General features: G+C 38.4%; 1 long non-coding RNA gene across 1 annotated transcript in view; it reads right to left on the bottom strand.

The window, feature by feature from the left end:
* Positions 1 to 429: 429 nt before the first annotated feature.
* Positions 430 to 26,971, bottom strand: part of LOC117077881 — a 41,316-nt gene continuing 14,774 nt past the window's right edge. The window contains exon 2 of the long non-coding RNA XR_004434853.1: positions 430 to 682. This is a non-coding gene — a long non-coding RNA (uncharacterized LOC117077881). The remainder of the gene's footprint in view (positions 683 to 26,971) is intronic.

The following is a 26,971-nucleotide window of genomic DNA, read 5'->3' as shown; positions in this document are numbered from 1 at the left end:
AGTTTCTCCATGCTACACTCCATCAGGGAATGTGCAAAGCCCTGAGAAGCCTTCAAGTTATCATTGGAAATTACAAATGTGAAAGGATGGGCATGATACTGATATTTTCAGGATCATGGCCCTGGTATATGTCCCTGGAAGTTAGTATTGTACAGGGGATTCACACTGAACCTAGAAACAGAAGTTCTTGGGCCTAAATTTTGATTCTGCTACTTGGTTACTAGGATAATGGAGGAGACCAAGTTAATATTTTGTCTTTGTCGTGGGCAGCTGAAAACACTCATGGATGGGAAGAGCTTTGTACTGAATGTGAGGGACTGCCATGGCTGTGACTGTTGGTACTCATGAAAACAGTACTGGCCTCTAATATCCACCTTACTGAATGTATTAGTTTGCTAGGGCTGCTGTAACAAAGTACCACAAACTTAGTGGCTTAAACAACATAAATTCATTGTCTCACAATTCTGGAGGCTGGAAGTCGGAAATCCAGGGATTGGCAGAATTGGATCCTTCTGAGGGCTGTAAAAGAGAGTCTGGTCCATGCCTCTCTCCCATCTTTTGGTGGCTTGCTGGGAACCTTTGGTGTTTCTTGGCTCATAGAAACATCACCATGATCTCTGCTTTCATCTTCACATGGCGTTTTTCCTGCACATGTCTATTTCCATCTTCAAATTTCCCCTTTCTGTAAAGAAACCAGTCATATTGGATTAGGGTGCACTCTAAGGACCTAATTTTAACTTGATTATCTTCGTGAAGACTGTCCCTCCAATTAGCATTACATGCTAAGGTTCTGGGAGTTAGGATTTCAACATACAATTTTGGGGGACATAATTTAACTCATAACACTGGGGATTGTGAAAGGTCAATAAATAGGTTATTCTTGATCTGAAAATGAAAGTCTGAACTTTAACTCCATTTAGTTCCTGGTGAATGTGGAGGCTACAGCCACCTTTTCTAATTCAAGTTTCAGTACTTGCTAACTCTGTCCTGTTTAACTTTTTGAGTGTCAGTTTTCTCATCAATAAAATGAGAATCTTAAAAACATTCTGCTAAGGTTCTTGAGATTATCACATGCGATGGCATATGATAAATGACCATTCCCTTTCTTCGCAGCACTGTGAGATAAAGTTGAGAGAACAGAAAAGGGGTGGTGGTTGGCACTAGGCTTCATAAAGCAGTGATGTTACTTTTTCTAGCTATATTGTTTTTGTGAAGAGCTATTTGAGTTTGACGCTTTGGAAATGGAAAGGAAGCAATCAGAAAGCTTTTCGAGCTGACAAGAGACAAGCTCTTTGATAATCCATCATCTTAAATTACCTACCCTGGATCACGTCCTGCTATTTTTGCTGATGATTTCACCAATAATGACTTCTATTAACTTTCAATGTGCCTTTTTTTTTTATAAAGAGATGATTTGTAAATAAAAATATCCTCCCAGACTCTGTTTATGACTTTGAAAACTATGAGATTTGATTTATCATTCCAATACTTTGCACTTTCACAATACATGATCAAAATATATCCAAAAGGGAAGCTTGAGTAAGTGGCCTCACTGTGATGAGGTGGAAGATGACTCTGAAATAATCTAATTCAATCTCCGCATTTTTCACATGAGGACACTGAGGAACAGATGAGGAGACTTTCCTGAGGTTGCTCAGCAGGCAGAACCTGGACTTGAACCAGGGAGTCCCACCTCCCAGTCTTTACAAGTTCCTTTACTTTGTGCTCTGGGCTAATTAATGTTTTAGGCAGGGACAGTTTTGCTTTCTGGGTCTCAGTTCCCACTAGCAAGAGGGACCAGAGCAAGATTCTACTCTGGCATTGCTTCACAGAGCCACAGTCGGGCAGCTCCCACATGTCCATCCTGCTTCTCAAAGCAGCAGGTCCTCCCTCCTCTCCTGCTCAGCCCACAACCCTAGTGTCTGAGCCCTGTGGCAGCATAAGATGGTAGAACCTGACCCAGCTTATAGTGGTGACCTTCAACTTCATCCAGAAATCAGTGGCTCTGGAAGAGTGTTCCCTGTGATAGATAACAACACACAAAACTAAACCATGTTAGTGAAAATGGCTATTGTGCAGTGGAGTGTGTAAACGCTCTTCAGACTGTGGCAAATTGGAATCCTGCCCATCTTGCTAGTGGAGTAACCTTGGTCAAGTTAGGTTAAATCAAACTAAGCCAAGTTATTCAACTGTTTCATTAGTAGTGATAATAAAAATATCTAAGGGAGAAGGTTGTTTTGAGTATTAAATGAGATAATGTAGGTAAAGCACCTGCAGAAGACTTGGCACATGGGAAACATATTAGTAAAAATATTTTACAAGAGAAAATCGAAGGGATTCAGTGGTTTTTAGCCTGTTCTAGATCTGCTGGAAGTGATCTTCCCTACAATACACATACATGTGCAAACGTACAAACAATTTGGGGAGGGCGTGTTAGAATATTCCTGACACCCATATAGAGACCTTAGAGGCCCACGGATTTCTGCTTAAGAACTCCTGAAAAAAAAAAAAAAAAAAAACTCTGTAAGTCTCTGTTTTATTAGTTATTCAGTGAAATTTCTTAAGTTTGCCTGACAACTAGAGAAGCTCTATCTAGATGTCCCATAAATCAACTGAATCATAATGTTGTAAGAATAATACTCTTTGGCAAGGGCCTGAAATAGAGTAAGAGTAGGAACTTTGATGGAAGAAATAAAAAGTCCCAAATTTCACATTAAATCAGAATCCAGTTAGCAGTTATCCAAAAATAAGAAATAAAGTGCCTCATTATGATTCTACAAAATTAGAAAATGCCAAATGTGAGATGTTAACAGTTTTTAGAGTCTGAAACCCGGAGATGTCAAAGTGATCTCTTGGCCTTCTGGCCATGCTGTCCCTGACCCTGACAGTGACCATGACCATGGCCTTCCATTTGCATGGGATGAGCCTGCCCAGGGCTGCTCAAGCCCCTCTGCTAATAGAAGTGCTAGGTTATTTTGTTCCCGAAGATGCCCTTTGTGGAATTAGGAAGAGTCCATTTAACTAGTTGGCTCATTTGTTTGTTTTCAAGAATCTTTAACCAACTCTTTTCTGAAGCTCATGGTTCTAATCTGAGTGAGACTGTGCTCTACTTAGACACTCCTTGTTGATAGCACAGACATTTACTGAGACCCTCTATAGTGCAGAACTGTGTGTTGAGCTGTGTTTTGAGGGATGCAAAGAGAAATGGTCCTCTATGTTTGTTTTTAGAGTGAAATGAATTTTCTGGTTTATACTTTTTCTGTTACATGCTCTTCCTGGCTACACTTTCACTCCAAATATTTTATTTGCAACACTCAGAAAGATTGTGAGGAATGTCTGATGGTGCTTTGTATTCCTACTTTACAGGTGAGCCTGAATGCACGTTACTCTGGGCCATAGTAAAAAGAAAGTTTAGGTACCATTATTTCAAATGCAACCACTTTCCACTGTACAGAATTGTCCTCCATTTGCTTGGTTTAATATGACAGAGATCACTATGCACAATTGGCTGTAATGGAAGGCAACACAGAGGAACCGTGAGAGCTCAGAGATCAAAAGAGATCCCTTTCAATGGTCTGAGGGGAAGGATCAGAGGAGACTTTGGGGAGGGGAGCTTGTTGGCTTTTCCCTGCTGACATCTCTAATAGAGATTGGGGGAGAAGTGACTGAGCAATCTCTTTACTTCTTCCAATGTCAAGAAGACTTGTAGCTGATCCACATCTAAGTATAGCTGTAGCCAATTCATATCTTGTATAGCACATGCATGGTTAGTTTTCTGATAAAATAATTATTCATTCATAGAACAAATATTTATTGAATACTCCTTTTAGTTACCATTCTCAGAGTAGGAGACACTACGATCACAGTAATGACTCCAAATCTACAGATGTGTGTGTGCACACATACGCATGCATATACATGTATGTTTCTTTTTCTGCTGAGCCAATCATTTCTATTTAAGTACCTTTCCATGTATCCATATTAGTTCCTGGGCCATACAAAAGAACCACAAACTTATTCTCTTACAGTTCTGGAGGCCAGAAGTCTGACATTAGGTGTCAGCTGAGTTTGTTCCTCTGGGGGATGAATTAGCCTTCTTTCCTCTTTCCTGGCTTCTGGTGTTTGTGGCAATCCCTGACATTCCTTGGGTTGTAATTGCATCACTCCAATCTCTGTATCCATCTTCACATTGCCTTTCTCTCTGGGTCTGTGTGTCAAATCTCTTATAAAGCCACCAATCATTATATTTATGGCCTAATCTAAGTATAGGATAATCTCATCCTGAGATTCTTAACTCAATTTTATCCACAAAGATCCCATGTTCAAATAAGGTCACTTTGGCAGGTGCTGAGGCTTAGGACTCAGACATGTGTTTTTGGATGACACTGTTTAACCCACTGCAATGTCCAGATGGGAACTAGCTTCTCATCTTTGCTTTGAGATGATTGATGCTTTCTAATGAACATTTATATTATTTGTAGCAGTAACACTATGAAAGAGATACTCATTTCAGAGAGTGACATTCCCTGTAAAAGAAGGGAAAAATCTTAGTTGAATAAGCGAGGAGAAGTAAATGAATAACACACCACAAATGATTTACCTGCAGCAGCAATTTAAAGGATATTCCTGTGGATTCATCCCTCAAGTATAAAGTGCTCCGAACCTCTAGAAGAGTGATGTGACTGTAAGTGTCTAGGTACTACCTATTACATAAAAATCCAGGATTGCTCTCATGTCAAGTGCCTGGACTTGTTTTTCTTAAGAAGTCTTAGATAAAATATTTTTTGTTACACTGTGAAAATCAATGTGTGTTTTAGACAGTGTGTTCTTTCAAGCCTCTATTTGCCAAAAAGAACAGGGCCCTTGAGTTACATTGGGTCATACAGATCTCATGTAAGTGGGTTGTGTACAATGAGGAAGACAGGTGACTAGGATATGAGCTCATTTTGGCATTGTGGAAAACTAGAGACTTAGACAATCAGGGTTTGATTGGAAACTTTTCATGTTAATGTACAGTTGCTATAGATGTTTACCTTGACTTGAGTTATCAAAGGAAAATATGAATGTAGCTAAATTGTCTTCAGTGGTTCATACATTTAGGTTGATGCATTATTGCTTATTTTATGCCCAGGATGAAACAGGAAAGGAAACTCAGCAATATTTAGACTGGGATTGTGGTTTCAATTTTTTAAAGGATAAAAATGGTGCCGAAGCCTTTGGGGGAAAGAATGACTATTTATGATAAATAAAAAATTTTGCTCTTTTTTTTAAAAAAATCTGTTCCCTGGAAGTCAGGTTTATTAAATGATTTAGCCTCTTAGTTTTCAACCTCAAATCACCACATGACTTGTGGTCACCTCAGAAAGTATACATGACAAGCCTAATGCTTTGTGAAGGTTTTCTCTAGTGCAAACCACTTTTGGACAACAGTTTATCCCTTCACCTGAGGACAACAGATTAAAAAGTAAGAAGCAGCCATGACACTTCACCAAACATCTTCTTCCCTTTCTTTAAAGGATGTTGAAGGTGACTAATGGGGTCTGACATGTTTTTGTTATGTATGAAATATCAAAATGGCAAATCCTAACGTTTGCTTCATCTGAGGACACTTTTACACCTTATGCTTTACCTTGTCAGCTTGAATTGATATCAAGCTGGGACGGGTCATGACTGTTCCTTTGATTCTCTGTCACGGCTAAAAATGCTCAGATCAGCTGTTTAAATGTGTGGTAAAATATGTGAGACCATGTGGTGTAGTGAAGAGGACACTGGAACAGCTGCCAAAAACCTGGGTTCCAGTCTTGACTTTACTAGTGTGCAAACTTTAAAAAACCAATAGAAATCAGTAGATATTTTTTGAGCACTTAATATGTGCCAGATCTTGTGCAATAGAAGAGCAGAGAGACAACTAAGACATGGATCCTGCAGAATGGTAAAATGTTGAGGTACACTCATAAATATAACTTCAGTATGAGGGACAGAGGTTTATGCCACAAACAGTACTAGATTAAAAGCTATAGCAAGTCAAGGAGGGAGAAATTTCTTAGGTTTGGGAAGATCAAGGAAGATTTAATAAAAGAGGCTGATCCATGAGCTGAGGCTAGAAGGTGGGGTAGGATTTGAGCTTGTGGTAATGGGCGTTGTGGGTGGGGAAGACAGCTCAGACAAAGTAAACCATGTGATCAAGCCCAGGGAGATAGTAAAGCACACAGCACTGTGGAGACTGATGAGACACCTGTTAATTGCACATACAGGGGTGTAAGGGGGTAGTGCAGTGGGCTGAGAAAGTCAAAGCTACAAAAATATTGAAGCTAAGTTCTCTGTTGAAATTGATTAGAAGAAGAAGGAAGAGGAGACAAGACAAAGAAGAAAATAAAAGGATGGATGGAAGGAAGGAAGGAGGGAAGGAAGAAAGGGAGGGAGGGAGGGAGGGAGGGAGGGAAGGAAGAAAAGCTAAGCCTGGGGAATATCTATGTTCCTGTTCAGCACCTCTGCTTGGTCAAGGAACAAGTGGAAAAAATGCTCCTTGAGAGGACCATGTCCTGTCACAGAAACAGTCTGATTCAAAGGCCTGGTAGGTCATAGGGGCGGGAATTTCTGCCCAGATCGCTTTGACAGGCTTCTTGAGAGACAACAAAACATGTTTGCTTGTGTAAATCCACCCAAAGTTTGTGTAGGCTCTTCCCTGTACTATGGCAGACAAACTAAGCATAAAAATGGTGTTAAGAACATTGTTCTAACACTTTGTGGTTTATGAACTCTTGTAAATACATTGCTTATGAAAGCAGGCAATGATACACCATTTTATGATATAATATCTTTGCCTGCTTTCATAAGCAATGTATCTATTACATACAAGGGTTCATAAACCACAAAAAGAAGAAAGAGGGAGAGAAGGAGATTAAACTCAGGTCTCTTTTTGAGATCAGGTGTTGGTAGGCTGGTACAATTGTGCAAAAGTCCCAAATTTTGATAGTGGCAGTGTTTCAAAGTTGGGACAATGTTGGGACCTTACAAAAATGGTTTAACTGAATTCTTGAACAGAATATTAATTTGAATTTTATGGTCAGCACTGTAAAGTATCTTTAGGAAGTTATTTACTTTCTTTCTCCTAGATCATAAAATTTCATTTTTAAAATAAAGGAGACAAACCTGATTTTTAAAAGTCTTTTCTTTCTTTTCCTTGTATAATTTTAAGTATACACCAGCATATAGTCAAACCATGATCCAGATTTGTATCTGCATGTTATTAGATATTCAAATAGAATAAATTTTCCATTCTTTAAATATATAATTAATGCATGCATAGAATTTAAAATATTCAAACGGTGCAAAATAGCAAAAATAAAATGTAAAATAATCCTCTACTTCATCATCAACGCCTGTTACCAAAGACAGCCAGTCAGTATTCTTTCTTGCTAATTTTACTAGCAATTATTGTTATAACTTTATATAACACATGTGGGTTCCTACTTTTTGATTTCTCAGTTCTCAAGAGAAGCTATTATTTCCTGGAGAGAAGCTATTATATGAGAGCCGAGACATTTACTTATTTATATTGCTATCTACTTTTTATTTTCCCCTCACCTCTGAAATTTTGTTAGCTTCATTATTATTTTTGGAACTTTACTGGTTGTCTCCACAAATTTAAGTGATATAACTAAAGTCTATTTCATGATTTAGCACCTTTAGACAGTTATAAACAGTAAAAGGGAAATGACACTAATGCACTCTTCTACCTCCAAATTTTTCTTTCCTCTGTAATTATTTTTACACGATCTAAATTTGTTACATCTGCATTCTCTTCTGTCATTGTAAATACATTTTATGTGATTATATAATACATGGATTATTTTTAAAAGAAAAGATCCAGAATTAACAATATAATGATTATGCAAATAATATTCAATATAGAACCAGGAAGTGTGGATTAAGTCATAGGGAAGAAACAGTTCTACGCCACTCATGTTTAGGTAAATGAGACCCTCTAAACGTCCTATCTAGTGGATTCTCTCTTACCTCATTTAGAGTCTCCCTTACGCATCAGCTATTCTCGGCCACTGCTGCTTCTTTTATCCCATTTCATCTTCTTTCTCAAATTTTGGTTCTATTTTGATAGAAGACCACATCTCGAGTAGTATATTTTCAATTAGCATAAGGGCTTACACTTCTTGAGATTTTGCACATCCAAAAGTGTCTGAATTTTGCTTTTACATTGGACTGATGGTTTGACTGAATACAGAATTCTATGTTCAAATCCCATTCCCTCTGAAATTTGAAATTTTTGTTGTCTTCTAATATCCAAGAGATGCTGATAAGAAGTCTGATATTACTCTAAGTTTTGTTCCTATGTCAAGGACCACCTCTCAATCACTCTGACATCTACATAGTCCCCTGTCCTTGGAATTTCCAACTTCTACCATGATGTGTCTATTTGTCCTTTTTCACTGGTCCTTCTCAGCATTTAGCACCTGTGGGAGTCAAGTTGATGATAGTGACAGGCAATGTGGTCTACTGGACTGAATGCAGGTATTTGAGTCAGACGATTTGAGTTCAAGTCTTGATTTTGTCACTTCTTTTTGTCTCTCTGTGAAACCTTGCAAAGTACTTTATCTTTACTTAGAAACAATTTTCTTTTTTTCTACCAGGACAAAATAGTAATCATCTCAGCCCTGCTCTTTCCTGCCATGGCACACCTATGTTGCAAGGTCGTTGTTATTATAAACTATTGGGAGTAAAATTGTTTTACAAATTCTAGAGTTGGGTATTAGGGTCAACATTATTGCAACGGATGTGACACAATGAAAAGTGTTCATTGGTGTCATAGAAATATTGGGGTCTTATTTTTTCTGCATTTATTGTTTGTCGCTGCCTAGATGTCTGGATTCTGGATATTACAGTGAAGTCGTCACTTAGGCAATATTGCAAGGCAAGCTTGCTACTTAGAAGACTTGGCCCCCAGACACCTGCCAGGCAGCTATGTAGAGCATCTCTCTCACTCAGCAAATCTTGAGGAAGGCACATAGGTACACTCAGCATGAGGTCTGAGTGATTACTGACCTGTCTCTTTATCCTTCTTAGAATAACTCCTCACTGACTGGGAAATAGAAATCGCACACATACTGACATATTGTATAGCTCCAAAGTTCAGCCAGTCACAAAAGGGGTAAGAAGAAATAATTTAAATGACCCATTTGAGGCATAAGCATGAACGTTTCCAGGAACTGCAAAATTTAGCTTTCTGAAGTATACTTCTGGGAAATATCAAACAATGATGTAAGCTGGAGGAGGAGAGAGTAAATTAGAATCACAAATCATTAGATTAGGAAAGAATCTTCCAACTAACCAAGATCCCTGTTTTACAACTAAGGAAACTGGGCTCTGTCTGGTTTACATGCACACACACAGGAACTTGCCCAAGGTCATATGAGCTGGACGGGAAGTAAACTCTAGGTCCCTTAGCCCCATTTCACAGTTCTTTTTCTCAAAGAGTCCATTCTGCCAATAGTCTTTTTAACTTTCCAATAGGTTGCTTTTTAAGTGGAGAGCAGAGAGAGTCCCTGTAATAAGAGTGATCTGGAGGGTGTTCTCAAGGCAGGCAGTGGCATACCACAGAGCAATTCCTGCTGCAGACCCTGTGTGGATGGGACAAGCATTGACCACAGGTTTCTCTCCACAGTCATGGGAGGCAGAAATTACTGCTTCGACCTCAAAGATTCAAGGAATTTTCAGGGAGGCAAACAAGGTCACACAACCTGTAAAATCTGTTTTTGGTAAATGGCAGAGGCGGAACTTGGACCCAAATTCGATTTTAATCATGGGACTGGTTCTCAGAATTGAGTCGAAAAGATAGTCTAGGAAATCCAGTACCCTGAAGACTTCATTCTGTCTCACAGTTTTTCAGCACATGCTGTGATAAATAAAGGCACAGGAACCAGTTTTAAGATAGCCAGTCCTAGGCACAATTTAAAGGAATTTTAATGGGCTCAGCTTTACTGGATCTTGGTTTTAGTTTCCTTTGTCTGGCATATGGATTCCTTTCATACGGTCTTTTTAGAATACTCATGGAGCTCAGTAGATTTAAAATTCGTTGAGAAAGAGATGAGCTGTGCTTTGCCTTGGTGAGCGCACAGCTTCAACAGTGCATTCAGTCCTGGGTACCATTCATGATGAAGATAAAGTGTGTCTAGGAGAAGAGGGTCCTGGGAACAAAACATGAGACAAGCCATGGAAGGCAATGGACATGTTCAGTTTAGTGACCTCAGTCAAAAGAAAGCTCACGGGGCACTTGTTAGCTGTGTTCAGGTTCCTGGAGGACCATGAAGTGAAGATGAGGTTGGACTCGCATCATGCACCTTCAAGAGGCTGCGTAACCAACAGATGAAAATTATAGAGAACAATATTTTAGCTGACAATCAGAATGATTTTCTAACAGCTGAGCTCTCTGAAGATGACATGAGCTGCCATTACATGAGCTCAGTTCTGAGAGGCAGTGTGAACTGTCCTTGGCAGGGGAGTTGTGGTTGAGTTACTGAGACAGCCAAGTATAAAGGGATTCCTGGAGAACCTCTGACTGGCCTGCACACTGAGAGGACTGTGCATCTGGGTGGAGCTTTGGGAAGTTCATGCTGGTTGCAGTGGTGGGGAGCCTGGCCCCTCCTCTTCCTGGGTGGACACTGGGATTCAATCTGATGTGGGAGCATGTTTACAGGAACCTATCTCATGTTGCTGAGTTTTTTTCCTTTTTGCCCAATAAATTTCATTTTTCTTACCCTTCAAAGTGTCTGCGAGCCTAATATTTCATGGTCTTGTGGCAAGGACCCCATTTTTAGCTAAACTAAGGAGAAAGTCCTACAACATTATGATGGAAATTGAACTGGAGCCATCAGAAAGTCTGTCCAGCATGGAGATGATAGTATTCCTTCGTTTAAGAGTTCAAAGTCTCTGCAGCTCAAAAATTACCCATCTAGCATAACTAAACATACCCACACGTACTTTATCTTCCTGATTACAATGACGACAGCCTAAATTTATTGAGCATTTGCTATATGCCACGTAAGTTAGCTCCTTATATGCTTTATTAAATTTAATCCTTCTCACTGTCCTATTGAAAGTTTATATTATTATGTATTTCATAGATAATTGTGAATATTATAAATTAAGTAACCAATAATACTCAGATATTACTAAACATCCTAGGTAGGTAGTAGGGGAGCCAGGATTTCAATCCAAGTGTGTTTAATACTGGGATCCTAAATACTCTGCTTTTCTGCCTCTTTTCTTCGTGAAGCTTAATACATTGGAAATACCAAAAATAACCTGGTTTGCACCCAGAATAACTCAATGAGAATTGGAGAGGTGCTGAAGATAAACTGAAGTAATATTATGATTTCTCTGTCATGAATAAGTGACAGCTATGCTCCATTTAGCCCAAGGAAGTAAAATTCTCTTATTAATGAGAGAGTAGCAGAGATGCACAGCCCCACAGGAGATAACCTTCCCAGTTTTAGTGATTCTCCATCAGTGTTAGATGGAGGGGCTTCTGGATGTCAACCTAATTTATGACTGTGTCCTTGAAGTTCTTGTGCAGGAGGTGAGGTTGCGGAAGAGAGTAGGGCAAAGAGGGCCAAGCCTGCTCTCCCAAGGAAGAACTTGTTGAACTTCAGAGCCTTTGGGAGTTTGAATAATTAAAGGTGTGTGCGTGTGTGAATGTGTTGTTTCCTGTGGAAGATTTTCTGGCCATGACTTCTGGGCATCACAGTTGCTTTAGCACATGCTCAAGGAGGAGCCACTTCAAGTCTGATTCGATTTTAAAATATGAAAAGAGAAAACAGAAGACAGAAAAGCTCTCCTGCAACTCCTCAAGACAATCAGAAAACAAACATAGAATTCCCTAGGTCAGAAAAGGAGCTCGAGAGGCTCTTTCATCAGTTTGATGTTTGCAGCCACCCTGAGATGATGTTGCAAACTTTGGATTTTTCAAACAATTGATATTTGCAATCCAAGATAAGTTTTTCATTTTCTCTGCTTTTCTGAAGGTCATGTTACACATGGGATTCGTGAAGCTTCTTGAGTCATTTGATTCCACAGAGACTCAGGAGCACTGTGGAGATAGCCTCAACTAAGGAATCTGGATATCTCCAAAAGTTTTCAAAGTAGGGTCCTGGAAAGCAATGAGAGTTTTAAATGTTGCCTTAAAACGAGTCTGGATTTCCCTTAAAAATATTTGAAAATATTGAAAAATATTTCCTCCTAGCACTTTGGAAGACTAAGGCAGGAGGATCACGTGAGCCCAATAGTTCAAGACCAGCCTGGCAACATAGTGAGATCCCATCTCTATTTAAAAAAAAATTGAATTGACTAAAGACATGCCCTTGTCCCAGGGACAAAGGAGCACAGGAGAGGAATCCACAGCAAGTAAGAGATGCCAACATATTTTGAAAATTCTGAAAGTGGGGTAAAGACCAGGCCAACCCAAGGACCCCAAAAATGTGATGCTATGAGAAGTGAGCTGACCTGACCCACAGAACCCCTACGAATCTCAGCTGTGGCAGAGAGAGCAGGGGGAGGGTGCTGCGAGCAACAGCAGGGAGATTAGTTGGAAACCTGAAAAAGAATCATGGGCACTCCAGTTCCTTTTCTTACTACAGACTACTAGGGAGTTAGCTGTGCCTCACAACACTGGAGACCAGAGCATTGCTCTCTTGGAAAACAGAATCATTTCATTCCTGAGTTGGGGCACCACACATAGTGCAAGGCTGATGTCTAATATGTGGCCTGAAACACAGGGAAGAGGAAGATATGCATACTGAACCAAGGAAGTCTCATTTCACTTTCTAACCGCATCCCCGTCCCCAGCCCGCCCTGGCCCCTGGGCCTCGGTAGCTGGAGTTCTGGCCATGGGGCAGAATGTGTTTTTCTATGGGGAAACCAAAGGAATTCATTTAAAAAGACTTGTAGATTTTATATAAAGTGCCAAACAAAGGCTAACCAGATGCCTGAGAACTCCACAGAAAAGACAGAGAGTGGGCATGTCCCATCCACAGTCACAAAGAAGTATGAGTGTATGAATGGGTTGCTAAGGATACCAGGCATCTGAAAAGCCTTCAAGCGTGAGAGTAAAAGAGATGACTACAACAAACAAACAACAATAATAATGAATTCAGAGGACATAGAGACAATGCAGGGCAGAAGAAAATTAAATATAATAACTTACAATTAACATCCCCAGAGAGATAAGAGCTGAAACAAGAATAGGAAGCATAAAAACCAGAATGAGGCCTTGAAATTAAAAAATAAATCATCTCTGAAATAAAATCCCAATACAAGAAGATGAAATCAAAAGAATCTATCAGAAATAGAATAAGAAGATAGAGATGTAAAATATATTGGCGATTCCAGAAAGTGAACAGAAAAAAAGGAAGGAGAGGATATGATGAAGGACATAATTCCAGAACTGAAAGCTATAAGTTTTCAGATTGAAAGGCACCATTGAGGATTCAGCTCAACAAATTTAAAAAGACTCTCACCAATACACAGCATTATGGAATTTGTTGTTGTTTTTTGTTTGTTTGTTTGTTTTTGAGATGGAGTTTTGTTCTTGTTGCCCAGGCTAGAGTGCAGTGGCGTGACCTCAGCTCACTGCAACCTCCAGCTCCCGGGTTCAAGCAATTCTCCTGCCTCAGTCCCCCAAATAGTTGGGATTATAGGCATGTGCTACCATGCCCAGCTACTTCCCTGAGACCTCCCCAGTCATGCAGAACTGTAAGTCAAGTAAACCTCTTTCCTTTATAAATTATCCAGTCTTGGTGGTATTCTTTATAACAGTGTGAGAATGAACTAATACAATTCTTATAAGCAAATATGACTATCTGCATATCCAACCAATTTTTACTTGGACTTTACCTCTAAAACAACAGTACCCATCAATATTTTAAAAATCATTAGCTTAGTCAAAAAACATATGTTCATCTACAACCATCTGATCTTCGACAAACCCAACAAAAACAAGCAAACGTCAAAGGATTCCCTATTTAATAATGGTGCTGGGAGAACTGACTAGCCATATGCTGAATACTGAAACTGGATACCTTCCTTACACCTTATACAAAAATTAACTCAAGGTGGATTAAAGACTTAATTGTAAAACCAAAACCATAAAATCCCTAGAAGAAAACCTAGGCACTACCATTCAGGACATAGGTATGGGCAAATATTTCATGACAATAATGCCAAAAGCAATTTCAACAGAAGCTAAAACTGACAAATGGGAATTAAACTAAAGAGCTTCTGCACAGCCAAAGAAACTGTCATCAGAGTGAACAGGCAACATATAGGATGGGAGAAAATTTCTGCAATCTACCCATCTGACAAAGGTCTAATATCCAGAATCTACAAGGAACTTAAACAAATTTACAGGAATAAAACAAACAACCCCATCAAAAAGTGGGCAAACGACATGAACAGACACTTCTCAAAAGAAGACATTCATGCGACCAACAAACATATGAAAAAAGTTCAACATCACTGATCATTAGAGAAATGCAAATCAAAACCACAATGAGATACCATCTCATGCCAGTCACAATGGTAGTTATTAAAAAGTCAAGAAACAATAGATATTGGTGAGGCTGTGGAGAAATAGGAATGCTTTTACACTGTTGGTGGCAATGTAAATTAGTTCAACCATTGTGGAAGACAGTGTGGTGATTCCTCAAGGATCTAGAACCAGAAATACCATTTGACCCAACAATCCCATTACTGGGTGTATACCCAAAGGAATATAAATCATTCTACTATAAGACACACGCACACGTATGTTTATTGCAGTACTATTTACAATAGTAAAAACATGGAACCACCCAAATGTCCATCAGTGATAGACTAGATAAAGAAAATGTGGTATATACACACCACGGAATACTATGCAGCCATAAAAAGGAATAACATCGTGTCCGTTGCAGGGACATGGATGAAGCTAGAAGCCATTATCTTCAGCAAACTAACACAGGAACAGAAAACCAAACACTGCATGTTCTCACTCATAAGTAGGAGTCGAACAATGAGACCACATGGACACAGGGAGGGGAATAACACACACCAGGGTCTGTCAGAATGTGGGGAATGAGGAGAGGGAAAACATTAGGACAAATTCCTAAGGCATGTGGGGCTTAAAACCTAGATGACGGGTTGCTAGGTACAGCAAACCACCATGGCACATGGACACTAGGTAACAGACCTGCAGATTCTGCACATGCATCCCAGAACTTAAAGTATAAACAAAACAAAAACAGTTGTTGCCCAGGCTAGAGTGCAGTGGCGTGACCTCAGCTCACTGCAACCTCCAGCTCCCGGGTTCAAGCAATTCTCCTGCCTCAGTCCCCCAAATAGTTGGGATTATAGGCATGTGCTACCATGCCCAGCTACTTCCCTGAGACCTCCCCAGTCATGCAGAACTGTAAGTCAAGTAAACCTCTTTCCTTTATAAATTATCCAGTCTTGGTGGTATTCTTTATAACAGTGTGAGAATGAACTAATACAATTCTTATAAGCAAATATGACTATATTTGAAAATATTGAAAAATATTTGTATTGAAAAAGTTTGTATCACTAAACACCTACATCATGTGTTAAACCTTATACCAGGTTTTGGGGATATACCAACGAGCAGGACAGGCAAGTCTTCTGCCTGCAGGGTCCTCAGATTCCAGCAAGGATAGGCAGGGGACAGACAATAAACAGATTTTTAACATCAGGTAGTGCTAAGTGCTAAAAGTAAAATAAGACAAGGTAGCGAGAAATAGAATAGCTGGCTGCTATTTAGAATGTGAAGTTAGACATGTGCCCTTTGTGGAAGTGGCATTTAAACTGAGACCTCAGTGACTAAAGGCAGGCAGCCATTTTGGGATCTTGGGTAAGAACTTTTCAGGTTCAGGGATTGGCTGGTGCAAATGCCCTTAGATAGTAATGGGCTTGACTGTGAGACAGCGACAAGGCAAGTGTGGTTAAAAAGTTGTGAAAGGAGAGTGTGATGGGGTTGAGAGCAGACATGGTGTCAGTGAATTAGATAACACAGTATCTTGAAGGCCATGATAAGGAGCTTTACTTTTATTCCACGTGCAATGGGAAGCAGTTGGAGGTTTGAAGCAGGAAAGTGACTCTCCTTTCCGTTGTTGTTGTTGTTGTTGTTAAGTCTACTCTGCTTGTTATGACAAGAGTGGATTGAAGACGGCCAGGAGAGGCAGGGGTGCTGCTACTTAGGAGGCTTTTGTTATGATCCAACATAGGATGATAGCAAGCTTGGAATATGGAGGTAGTAGCAGAGATGAACGAAGGATGAAACTGATGAGTATTTTGGAGATTCTGTGGTCCAAATTTCTGAAGGATTTGTTGTGGAGGGAGTGAAAAAGTAAAGAATTCTAATTATCTTTTATGTGGGATGCATTTGCCAACTTTCATTATTTTATTGAATCCAAGATACCTCTAGAAGAAAGCATCTTAGGGTCTAGGTAGAGGATCAGAAGATCTGGTTTCTGTTTGCTTTTCCTTGCTGTTTTACTTGCCTGAACAAACTCCTTGCTCTTTAATTTCTGCAAGAAAATGAAAATGGCCTCTCATATTTACCTAAGAAAACTGGTGAAGGGTGATAAATGTGATAACATTCTCTGCAACAAAATTCTAATAGGAACAAAGATGCTCTTCTGGCTGGGAGATACATCCTGAGCATTTGAATTTAATCAGACAGCAACATATTTCTTAGCCCTTTTACAATGATGATGACTAACTGGCTCCCGTGTGGGTAGCTTATATTTTAGACAAAGGAGGGAAAATAAAATCATTCTTGACTTGGGGCAGTTGATATCATTTAATTGAGTCATAGCTGCATAGACTACAGCTGAATATGCAGAGGAATCTAGGGAGAATTTTTTCATCAAAAGGATGATTTCTTCCTTTTGCTTTCTTGTCCCTTTGTTAAGAAAGGGTCTTTTGTTCATTTTGCCTTTACCTGATTTGGCTTGTGCTGCAGACAAGAAACTCAGAAGAGCATGTGAGGAGGGATTTCAGTCCATATGATATCAGCTGTCATTTTTGATAAGTGAGCAGGCACTTTTAGGACCCAGAGGTTATGGAACTGGAATTTTAGGTACACTATAAAGCAAAGTAGAACTACAATTCACCCTTTCAAATGTAAGAGTTTTGAGTTTCCAAAATCATTTACTCAGACTGCAGTCAAACATTAGTGATTTTGTGCAAACTAAATTCCCCCCTTATAGGAAATACACAATGAAAACAATAGTTCTATAGTTGGGAGACTTTAGCTTCTATGATTTCTATTTCCCCAGGTAGGTATGATCATTTAGTACTGATGCTTTCTTACATTTTTAATTAAAACTATCTGAATTTTTGCTACTTTGTAGGTCTTGTAATATATATTTCTAAAGGTAGTATTTAAGATCATATACCTCTGATCATGCATCACTCCCTACTAAGGAAAGATGTGTGGCTTTTTATACCACCAAGAGAAAAATTCTACTGATTATGACTGCCTATGTGTCTGTTAGAAGGCGAAGTTATAAAGATCTACAAAGAGACTTAGAATCCCAGACACTAATAATGAGAAACTTTAACACTCCATTGACAGTATTAGACAGATCATTGAGGCAGAAAATTAGTACAGATATTCAGGACCTGAACTCAACATTGGACTCAATGGAGCTAGTAGAGCTCTACAAAACTCTCCATCCAAAAACAACATAATATACATTCTTCTCATTTGCACAGGGAACATACTCTAAAATTGACCACAGAGCCGGACATACAACAATCCTCAGCAAGTGCAAAAGAAACAAAATCATACCAAACACACTCTCGGACACAATGCAATAAAAATAGAAATCAAGACTTAAAAACATTGCTCAAAATCATGCAGTTACATGAACATTAAACAACCTGCTCCTGAATGACTTTTGAGTAAATAATGAAATTAAGACAAAAATCAGGAAGTTCTTTGAAACTAATGAGAATAAAGATACAACATAACGGAATCTCTAGGTCACAGCTAAGTCAGTATTAAGAGGAAAGTTTGTATCACTAAACACCTACATCAAAAAGTTTAGAAAGATCACAAACCAATGACCTAACATCACAACTAAAAGAACTAGAGAAGCAAGAGCAAACCAACCCCAAAGTTAGCATTAGACAAGAAATAACCAAAATCAGAGCTCAACTGAAGGAGATTAAGACATGAAAAGTCATTCAAAAAAATAAACAAATCCAGGAGTTGGTTTTTTAAAGAAATCAATAAGTAGGTGACTAGCCAGACTAATAAAGAAGAAAAGAGACAAGGTCCAAATAAACACAATTAAAATGACAAAGAGGATATTACAACTAACCTTAACAAATACAAATAACATCACAGTAGTCCCTACTACTATGAACACTTCTATACACACAAACCAGGAAACCTAGGAGAGATGGGTAAATTCCTGGACACACACACCCTCCTAAGACTGAACCAGGAAGAAATTGATTCCCTAGACAGACCAATAACAAGCCCTGAAATTGAATCAGTAATAAATAGCCTACCAACCAAAAAAAGCCCAGGACCAGACTAATTCACTGCCAAATTCTACCAGATGAACAAAGAAGAGCTGGTAACATTTCTACTGAAAGTATTCCAAGAGTCTCTCCCAAACCTCATTCTGTGAGACTAGCATCCTCCTGATACCAAAACCTGGCAGAGATACAACAAAAAAGGAAACATTAGGCCAATATCCTTGATGAATATTGATGCAAAAATCCCCAATAAAATACTTGCAAACAGAATCCAGTAACATAAAAAGCTAATCCATCACATCGAGTAGCTTTATCCCTGGGATGCAAGGTTGGTTCAACATATGCAAATCAATAATGTGATTCATCACATAAACAGAACTAAAGACAAAAACTACATTATCATCTCAATAGATGCAGAAAAGCCTTTTGATAAAATTAAACATCGCTTTACGTTAAAAACTCTCAATAAAGTAGGTATCAAAGGAACATATCTCAAAATAACAGGAGACATTTATGATAAACCCATGGTCAACATCATACTAAATGGGCAAATGCTGGAAGCATTTCTCTTGAAAACCAGCACAAGGCAAGGATGCCCTCTTTCACCGTTCCTATTCAACATAGTATTGGAAGTTCTGACCAGAGCAATCAGGCAAGATAAAGAAATAAAGGCATCCAAATAGAAAGAGAGGAAGTCAAACTACCCCTATTTACAGATGACATGATTCTGTATCTAGAAAACCCCATAGTCTCAGCCCAAATGTTATTTCAGCTAATAAACAACTTCAGCAAAGTTTCAGGATACAAAATTGATGTACAAAAATCACTAGCATTCCTATACTCTGATACGGCTTGGTTCTGTGTCCCCACTCAAATCTCATCTTGTAGCTCCCACAATTCCCACGTGCTGTGGGAGGGACCCAGTGGGAGATGACTGAATCATGGAAGCGGGTCTTTCCTGTGCTGTTCTTGTGATAGTGAATGGGTCTCATGAGATCTGATGGTTTTAGAAATGGGAGTTTTCTGCACAAGCTCTCTTTGCCTGCTGCCATTCAACAACAGGTGACTTGCTCCTCCTTGCCTTCCACCATGATTGTGAGGCCTCCCCAGCCATGTGAAACTGTAAGTCCAATAAACCTCTATCTTTTGTAAATAACCCTGTCTCAGGTATGTCTTTAACAGCAGCATGAAAATGGACTAATACATACACCAAAAACAACCAGGCAATCAGGAATACAATCCCATTCACAATTACCACAAAAAGAATGAAATCCCTAGGACTACAGCTAACCAGGGAGGGAAAAGATCTCTACAATGAGAATTACAAAACACTGCCCAAAGAAATGAGAGATGACATAAACAAATGGAAAAACATTCGATGTTCATGAATAGGAAGAATCAATATCATTAAAATGGTCATACTGCCCAAAGCAATTTATAGATTTAATGCTATTCCTATTAAACTACCTATGACATTCTTCACAGAACTAGAAAAATCGACTTTAAAGTTCACAAGGAACCAAAAAAGAGCCAGAACAGCCAAGGCAATCCCAACCAAAAAGAACAAAGCTGTGGGCATCATGTTACCCAACTTCAAACGATACTACAGGGCTACATAACCAAACAGCATGGTACTGTTGTAAAAACAGAAACACAGACCAATGGAACAGAATAGAGAGCCAAGAAATAAAGTTACACAGCTACAACCATCTGATCTTCAACAAAGCTGACCAAAACAAGCAATGGGGAAAAGACTCCCTATTCAATAAATGGTGCTGGAGTAATTGGATAGCCATATGCAAAAGATGGAAACTGGACACATTCCTTATACCATATACCAAAATCAACTAAAGGTAGATTAAAGACTTAAAGGTGAAACCTAAAATCTGTAAAATTCCTGGAAGACAACCTAAGCAAAACATAAAACTTCATCATTTCATGACAAAGATGCCAAAAGCTACAGCAACAAAAGCAAAAAAATTGACAAATGGAGTCTAATTAAACAAAAGAGTTTCTGCACAGCAAAAGAAACCATCAACAGAGTAAACAGACAACTTATAAAATGGGAGAAAACTTTTGCAAACTATGCATCTGCCAAAGATGTAATATCCAGCATCTTTTAGGAACTTAAACAAATTTTCAAATAAAAAACAAGCAACTCCATTAAAAAGTGGGCAAAGGAGATGAACAGACACTTCAAAAGAAGATATACTTGCAGCCAACAATCATATGACAAAAAGCTCAAAATCACTGATCGTTAGAGCAACGCAAACCAAAACCACAATGAGATCACCTCACACCAGTAAGAATGGCTATTATCAAAAAGTCAAAAAATAACAGGTGCTGGCAGGGTTTATACACTATTGGTGGGAATGTAAATTAGTTCAGCCATTGTGGAAACCAGTGTGGCAATTCCTCAAATAACTAAACACAGAACTACCATTCAACCCTGCAATTCCATTACTGGGTATATACCCAGAGGAATATAAGTTATTCTAATATAACGACACATGCAGGCATGTGTTCACTGGAGCACTATTCATAATAGCAAACACATGGAATCCACCTAAATGACCATCAGTGGCAGACCAGATAAAGAAAACATGGTACATACACACCATGGAATACTACACAGCCATAAATAACAATACGATCACATCATTTGCAGGAACATGGATGGAGCTGGAGGCCATTATCTTTAGCAAACTAATGCAGAAACAGAAAATCAAATAATGCATGTTCTCACTTATAAGTGGATGATAAATGATGAGAACGTATGGACACAAAGAGGGAAACAACAGACATTGGGGGATACTGGTGGGTGGAGGTGGGAGGAGGAAGAGGATCAGAAAAACTAGCTGTTGGGTACTAGGCTTAGAACCTGAGTGATGAAATAATCTGTACAACAAACCCCATGACATGAATACCTATATAATAAACCTGTACATTTACCCCTGAACCTAAAATAAAAGTTTAAACAAAAAGGAGAAAATAATTTCTATTGTCTTTTTATTTAGCCCCATAATGGTTTTCATGAATGAACACAATGTACAGTGCAGCCACTATGTCCAGTTATTTTTCTATGTTTTTAGTTATTTTAAAATATAATTTTTATAGTCTGTAGCAGATAATTCTATTATGTCAAGTCCTTGAGAGCATTTAATTTTCTGCCTTTTGTATCTATAGTCTCACTCTGTGTCTCTCTTTCAAGGTGGTTAATTTCCTTGTGTTTTCATAATTTTAGATTTTAAGATCATCTTCTGTAGGGCTTTGTCTGTGAAAATATTAGGAGTACTGGATTAAAATTTTTCATTTGCTTCTGGGAGGTATAACTAACTCCGTACAACTTCTGTTTTTTTTTTTTTTTCTTTCTTTCTTTTTCTTTTCTTTTTTTTTTTGAGATGAAGTCTCGCTCTGTCACCCAGGCTAGAGTACAATGGCACCATCTCAGCTCACTGAAACCTCCGCCTCCTGGGGTTCAAGCAATTCTCCTGCCTCAGCCTCCCAAGTAGCTGTGATTACAGGCACGCACCACTATGCCTGGCTAATTTTTTCTATTTTTAGTAGAGACAGAGTTTCACCATGTTGGCCAGGATGGTCTCGAACTCCTGACCTCAAGTAATCCACCCACCTCGGCCTCCCAAAGTGCTAGGATTACAAGTGTGAGCCACCATGCCCAGTCTACAACCTCTGTTTTTAAATAAACTTTTTATCATAGAATAGTTTTTGATTTACAGAAATGTTGCTAAGATAGTATAGAGGATTCTTGTATGCTCTATACTCAGTTTGTCCTATTGTTAATATCTTACAGTAGTATTACGCATTTACCACAACTAATGAAACAACATTGACAAGTTATTACTAACTGAAGTCCATATTTTTTTCCAATTTCCTTCGTATTTACCTAATATCCTTTTTCTGTCCCAGGATCTCATCCAAAACATCACATCACATTTAGTCATCATGTCTTCTTAGGTTCTTCTAGCCTGTGGCTTCTTGAGACTTTCTCAGACTTTTTTTTTTTTTTTTTTTTTTTTTGAGGATCTTGATCCTGTACCTCTCATGCACCTAAAATATGTCCTCAAAATACATAAAGAAAAATAATCCAAATTATAGGAAGAAAGTGTCAAAACCACAGTCATGGTGAAAGATTTTAACACTTCTCCCTCAGATTTCATAAATTAAGTAGATAAAGCTTAGTGAGAATATAGAGAATATGAATAACACAATTATCAAACTTGAGCTAATGCAGATGCATACATAGAGCTCTGTATCTGCAAATTTTAGAAAACCTACTGTTTCAAGCACATATAAAACATTTACAAGAGTCGACCATCTACTCCTCCACAAACCAGGTTTCAACAAACATAAAAATCAGGCCGTGTTCCTTGACCAAGGTACATCAGAAATTAATTACCCAGGATAATTAAAAATCCACTTACATTTAAAAATAAAGCACACACATAATTCATGGATCAAATACAATATCAAAACAAGCTTAGAAAGTATGTAATATTGACTGAACAAAAATGTGTCAAAACTTTTTAGATGAAACTAAAACAGAACTTAGAAGGGAAATTTTGGCCTTAACATTTATATCACAAAAGAAGAAAGTTTTATCTTAAACTTATGTGCAAAGACTATTTCTTAAGAAGTTAGAAAAAGAAGAAAATAAAACCAATGAAATGGGGGAGGACATTCTGCATGGTCTACGCAAGGAAGTACAAAGAATCTCCAGTACTTAGGATATTATGTCACCTATATACCCTTCAATGAGATTGAACAATTTTAACATTTTGTTATATATTTTCTCTGTCTCTGTATGTACTTTTTTCTGTACCATTTCAGAATAAGTTTTTGGCATTGACACCTTGCATATAAATACATCAACATTCATCTTCTAAGAAAAAAAACAATCCACTTTATGATACTGTTGTAGCCTCCAGGAAAATAAATAATAATTTCATAATATTGCCCAGTATTAATACTCAAGTGTTACTAACTACCTCGATAATGTCTTTTTAGCTATTTCTCTTTTCTTTTCTTTCTCTTCCCAACCAGATCTGAGGCAAGGCTCATACGCTGAATTTAGTTGTTATGTTACTCTTCTTTACTTTCTTTTAGTCTAGACACTAAAGGAGTTCTCCCACTTTTCTTTTTAAAATGAGATTGAATTTTTTAATAGTACAGATGGTTGTCCTATAAAACATCCTATATTCATGACTTTTCTGATTACCGCTTCATAGTATTATTTAACTCGCTTTTCTGTCTCTCATATTTTCTCTAAACTGGAAGTATGTCTCAAGGGCTAGATTACATACAGATGAAATCCTTTGGGACAAGAAGGTATCACAGGGAATCCTGTGAATTTTGCCCTGCAGTACATAGACAGCCACTGATGCCAGCCTACCCCACTGCCGGTGATGTAAAGTTTGATCATTGGTGAACGTGCTGACCATCAAATCTCTTCCTTGCAATCATTTATTTTCCCATTTAAATTTGTCATTTGTGTGGTGATATTTTGTCACCATGAGAATATCACAGCTTTTCACTTCATTGTTTTAGCTTTCTTTGACGATCCTCGACTGCATCAATCATTATACTGGGGCTTACGAAAAGGTGATTTTCCATTCTTATCCTTTACTACTTTGAAGACTTTGGATATGATTCAAAGTTGAGTTCTTTTTCTGTATGCAGATTGGAGTCAATGGATCTTTATACAGGGGAGTTTGAAGAAGGGAGAGAATAAAGAGCTTTATGGAATTTGTACCAGGATCCTGGGGTTCCAATATTATTTTCTCATCTTTGAGGTTCCTGGTGAAGAAAGTTACTTTAGTCTGAGCACTCTTTCTAATCTGTAGGGGGACCTTCTGTGAGAAAATGAGGGCCTTTGTACCCTGGATGTGAGGTTTTCCTCAGAGCAAATGTACAATGTAAGCAGCCTTTGACTCAACTATGGCCTTTAACTTTACAAACAACTCTCAAGTCCTTGCTTAGAGGGGAAATTATATATGTGTATGTGTGTGTGTGATATATATATATATATATGTATGTATATATACATATACATCTATGTACATATGTATGTGTATACACATATACATGTATATGTATATACACACATGTAGCTCCTTCCATGAGAGGATGCTTTGTCCATACCCATTTCTACATCACAGCTTTGCACCTTCTCCCACGCAGCCTCCTGGCCGCCGTCTCCTGCCTCTTTGGAGCCATTATTCTCTGGGACCTCTTAATCTCTCCTCTTCTTAGAGCAATTCCCTGTTTGCCAGTTCTTTCCACTTATTAATAGCAACTTTAAATAGGTCTAAGGCCATTATAGTGAGGATGAAAGATTTTGTCTACCCTCAGCAAACAAAAGATCCTCCAGTTACCTGGACCTATACTTTTCATATGTATACACACACACACACACACACACACACACACACACACACACACACACACAATTTCCCCTGTAATTACATGTATTAGATTATACATATAACACATAATATATGCAAATTTACTGTGGTATATATATGTGTGTATGTATAGATGTGTGTGTGCGTATATATTTATATCATATAACTACAAAGTGAAAATAAACACACAGAACAGATTGCCTTAACACATAAGACTCATTTTTTCTGACCCACAGTTGTTGGCTTTTTTTTTTTTTAACTTTTATTTTAGGTTTGGGGATACATGTGCGGGTTTGTCACATAGGTAAACTTGTGACATTATTTTTGTAAACAAAAATAATCTGTTTGTTGCACAGATTATTTCATCACCCAGGTACTAAACCTAGTACCAAGTCATTATTTTTTCTGATCCTCTCCCTCCTTCCACTCTACCCTCCAGTAGGCCCCACGTCTGCTGTTTCCCTCTTTATGTCTGTGAGTTCTCATCATTTAGCTCCCACTTATAAGCGAGAATATGTGGCATTTGGTTTTCTGTTCCTGCATTAGTTTGCTAAAGATTATAGTCTCCAGCTCCATCCATGTTCCTGCAAAAGCCATGATCTTGTCGATTTTTATGGCTGCATAATATTTCATGGCGTATATGTACCACGTTTTCTTTATCCAGTCTGTCATTGATGGGCATTTAGACTGATTCCGTGTCTGTGCTATTGTGAATAGCACTGCAATGAACATTCGTATGCACGTTTCTTTATGGTAAAATGATGGATAGTCTTCTGAGAATATACCCAGTAATATGATTGCTGTGACCCACAGATTTTACTCTTAGGAATTTTTCATCAGGAAAATGTGCAAGAACCTGTCTACAACATGTCAGTGTGGTTTACTTCAATAAGTCATACAAACAGTCGTAATGCCAAGCAAAATATATTGGTTAAATAAATTTTTGTGCAGATCTATAATGGATATTATGAAGGTATTGAATATTATATGATAGGAGTAGATTTAATGACAATTTTAAAACTTTAATATGTAAATTAGTAGATGCAAATACGTACAAGGACACAGACCTGCAAAAAGGACACAGACTGATTCCCTTCCAGAAATCTCCAGACCCCAGTGCAGATGTGCACTTTGGAAACTTGTGGTTGCCAGACTCCACTTCCTGTCAATATTGTGGCTTCATTTCAGCTGCGATATAAACAAAATTACTGTAAAGGGGATTATCCATTCCTCTACCCATCAGCATCTGCATCCCAAGTCCTTTTAAGCCAAAATGCCTGATACATGTAAATTTATGCTTGCTGCTCGCTCCTGTTTCCCTATTCTCTTTCTTTAAGCTCCCTCCAAATTGACTTCATTCTTAAGGAGTAATGAGCAATGTAGAATATCGCAGAATTCACAGAGGAGGCAGAGGAGAAGACTGACGTTTCACAGTGCACAGGCCCTTATCTCAAATTCTCCCGTGAGAGGATGCTTTTTCCATACCTGTTTCTACATCACAGCTTTGCACCTTCTTCCACTCAGCCTCCTGGCCGCCGTCTCCTGCCTCCCTGGAGTAATTAGTCTCTGGGCCCTCTTAATCTCTCCTCTTCTTAGAGCAATTCCCTGATTGCCAATCCTCTCCCACTCATCAATATTAACTTTAAATAGGTCTAAGACCATTAAAGTGAGGATGAAGAATTTTGTCTACTCTCAGTAAACAAAAGATCCTCCAGCTACCTGGATCTATATGTTTCATATCAAGAAAGATTATAAATAATAAATATTTTTCTCCAGCCTGTCATGTATTAAATAAATGTTCTATTATTAATATGTTTCTTATGTAATAAATGTAAAACAAAACGGGGAAAAGGTGGTCTTTTTCGGTCTTTTTCACTCTTTAGTCTGGAGCAGGTACTAGTGAATGTCCAGCCTCCAGTGTAGGGATGAGGTGAAGTCAGTCACAAGGTAAGGTCTCTCAGTAACAGAAGGACCAGGACACTCTCTGAGTGATG

The sequence above is a fragment of the Trachypithecus francoisi genome, unplaced genomic scaffold (assembly GCF_009764315.1).
Source record: "Trachypithecus francoisi isolate TF-2019V2 unplaced genomic scaffold, Tfra_2.0 Lachesis_group0, whole genome shotgun sequence".
Classification (NCBI taxonomy): Eukaryota; Metazoa; Chordata; class Mammalia; order Primates; family Cercopithecidae; genus Trachypithecus; species Trachypithecus francoisi.
The sequence above is the reverse complement of the archived record's forward strand: the minus strand, read 5'-3'. Positions and strand labels throughout refer to the sequence as shown.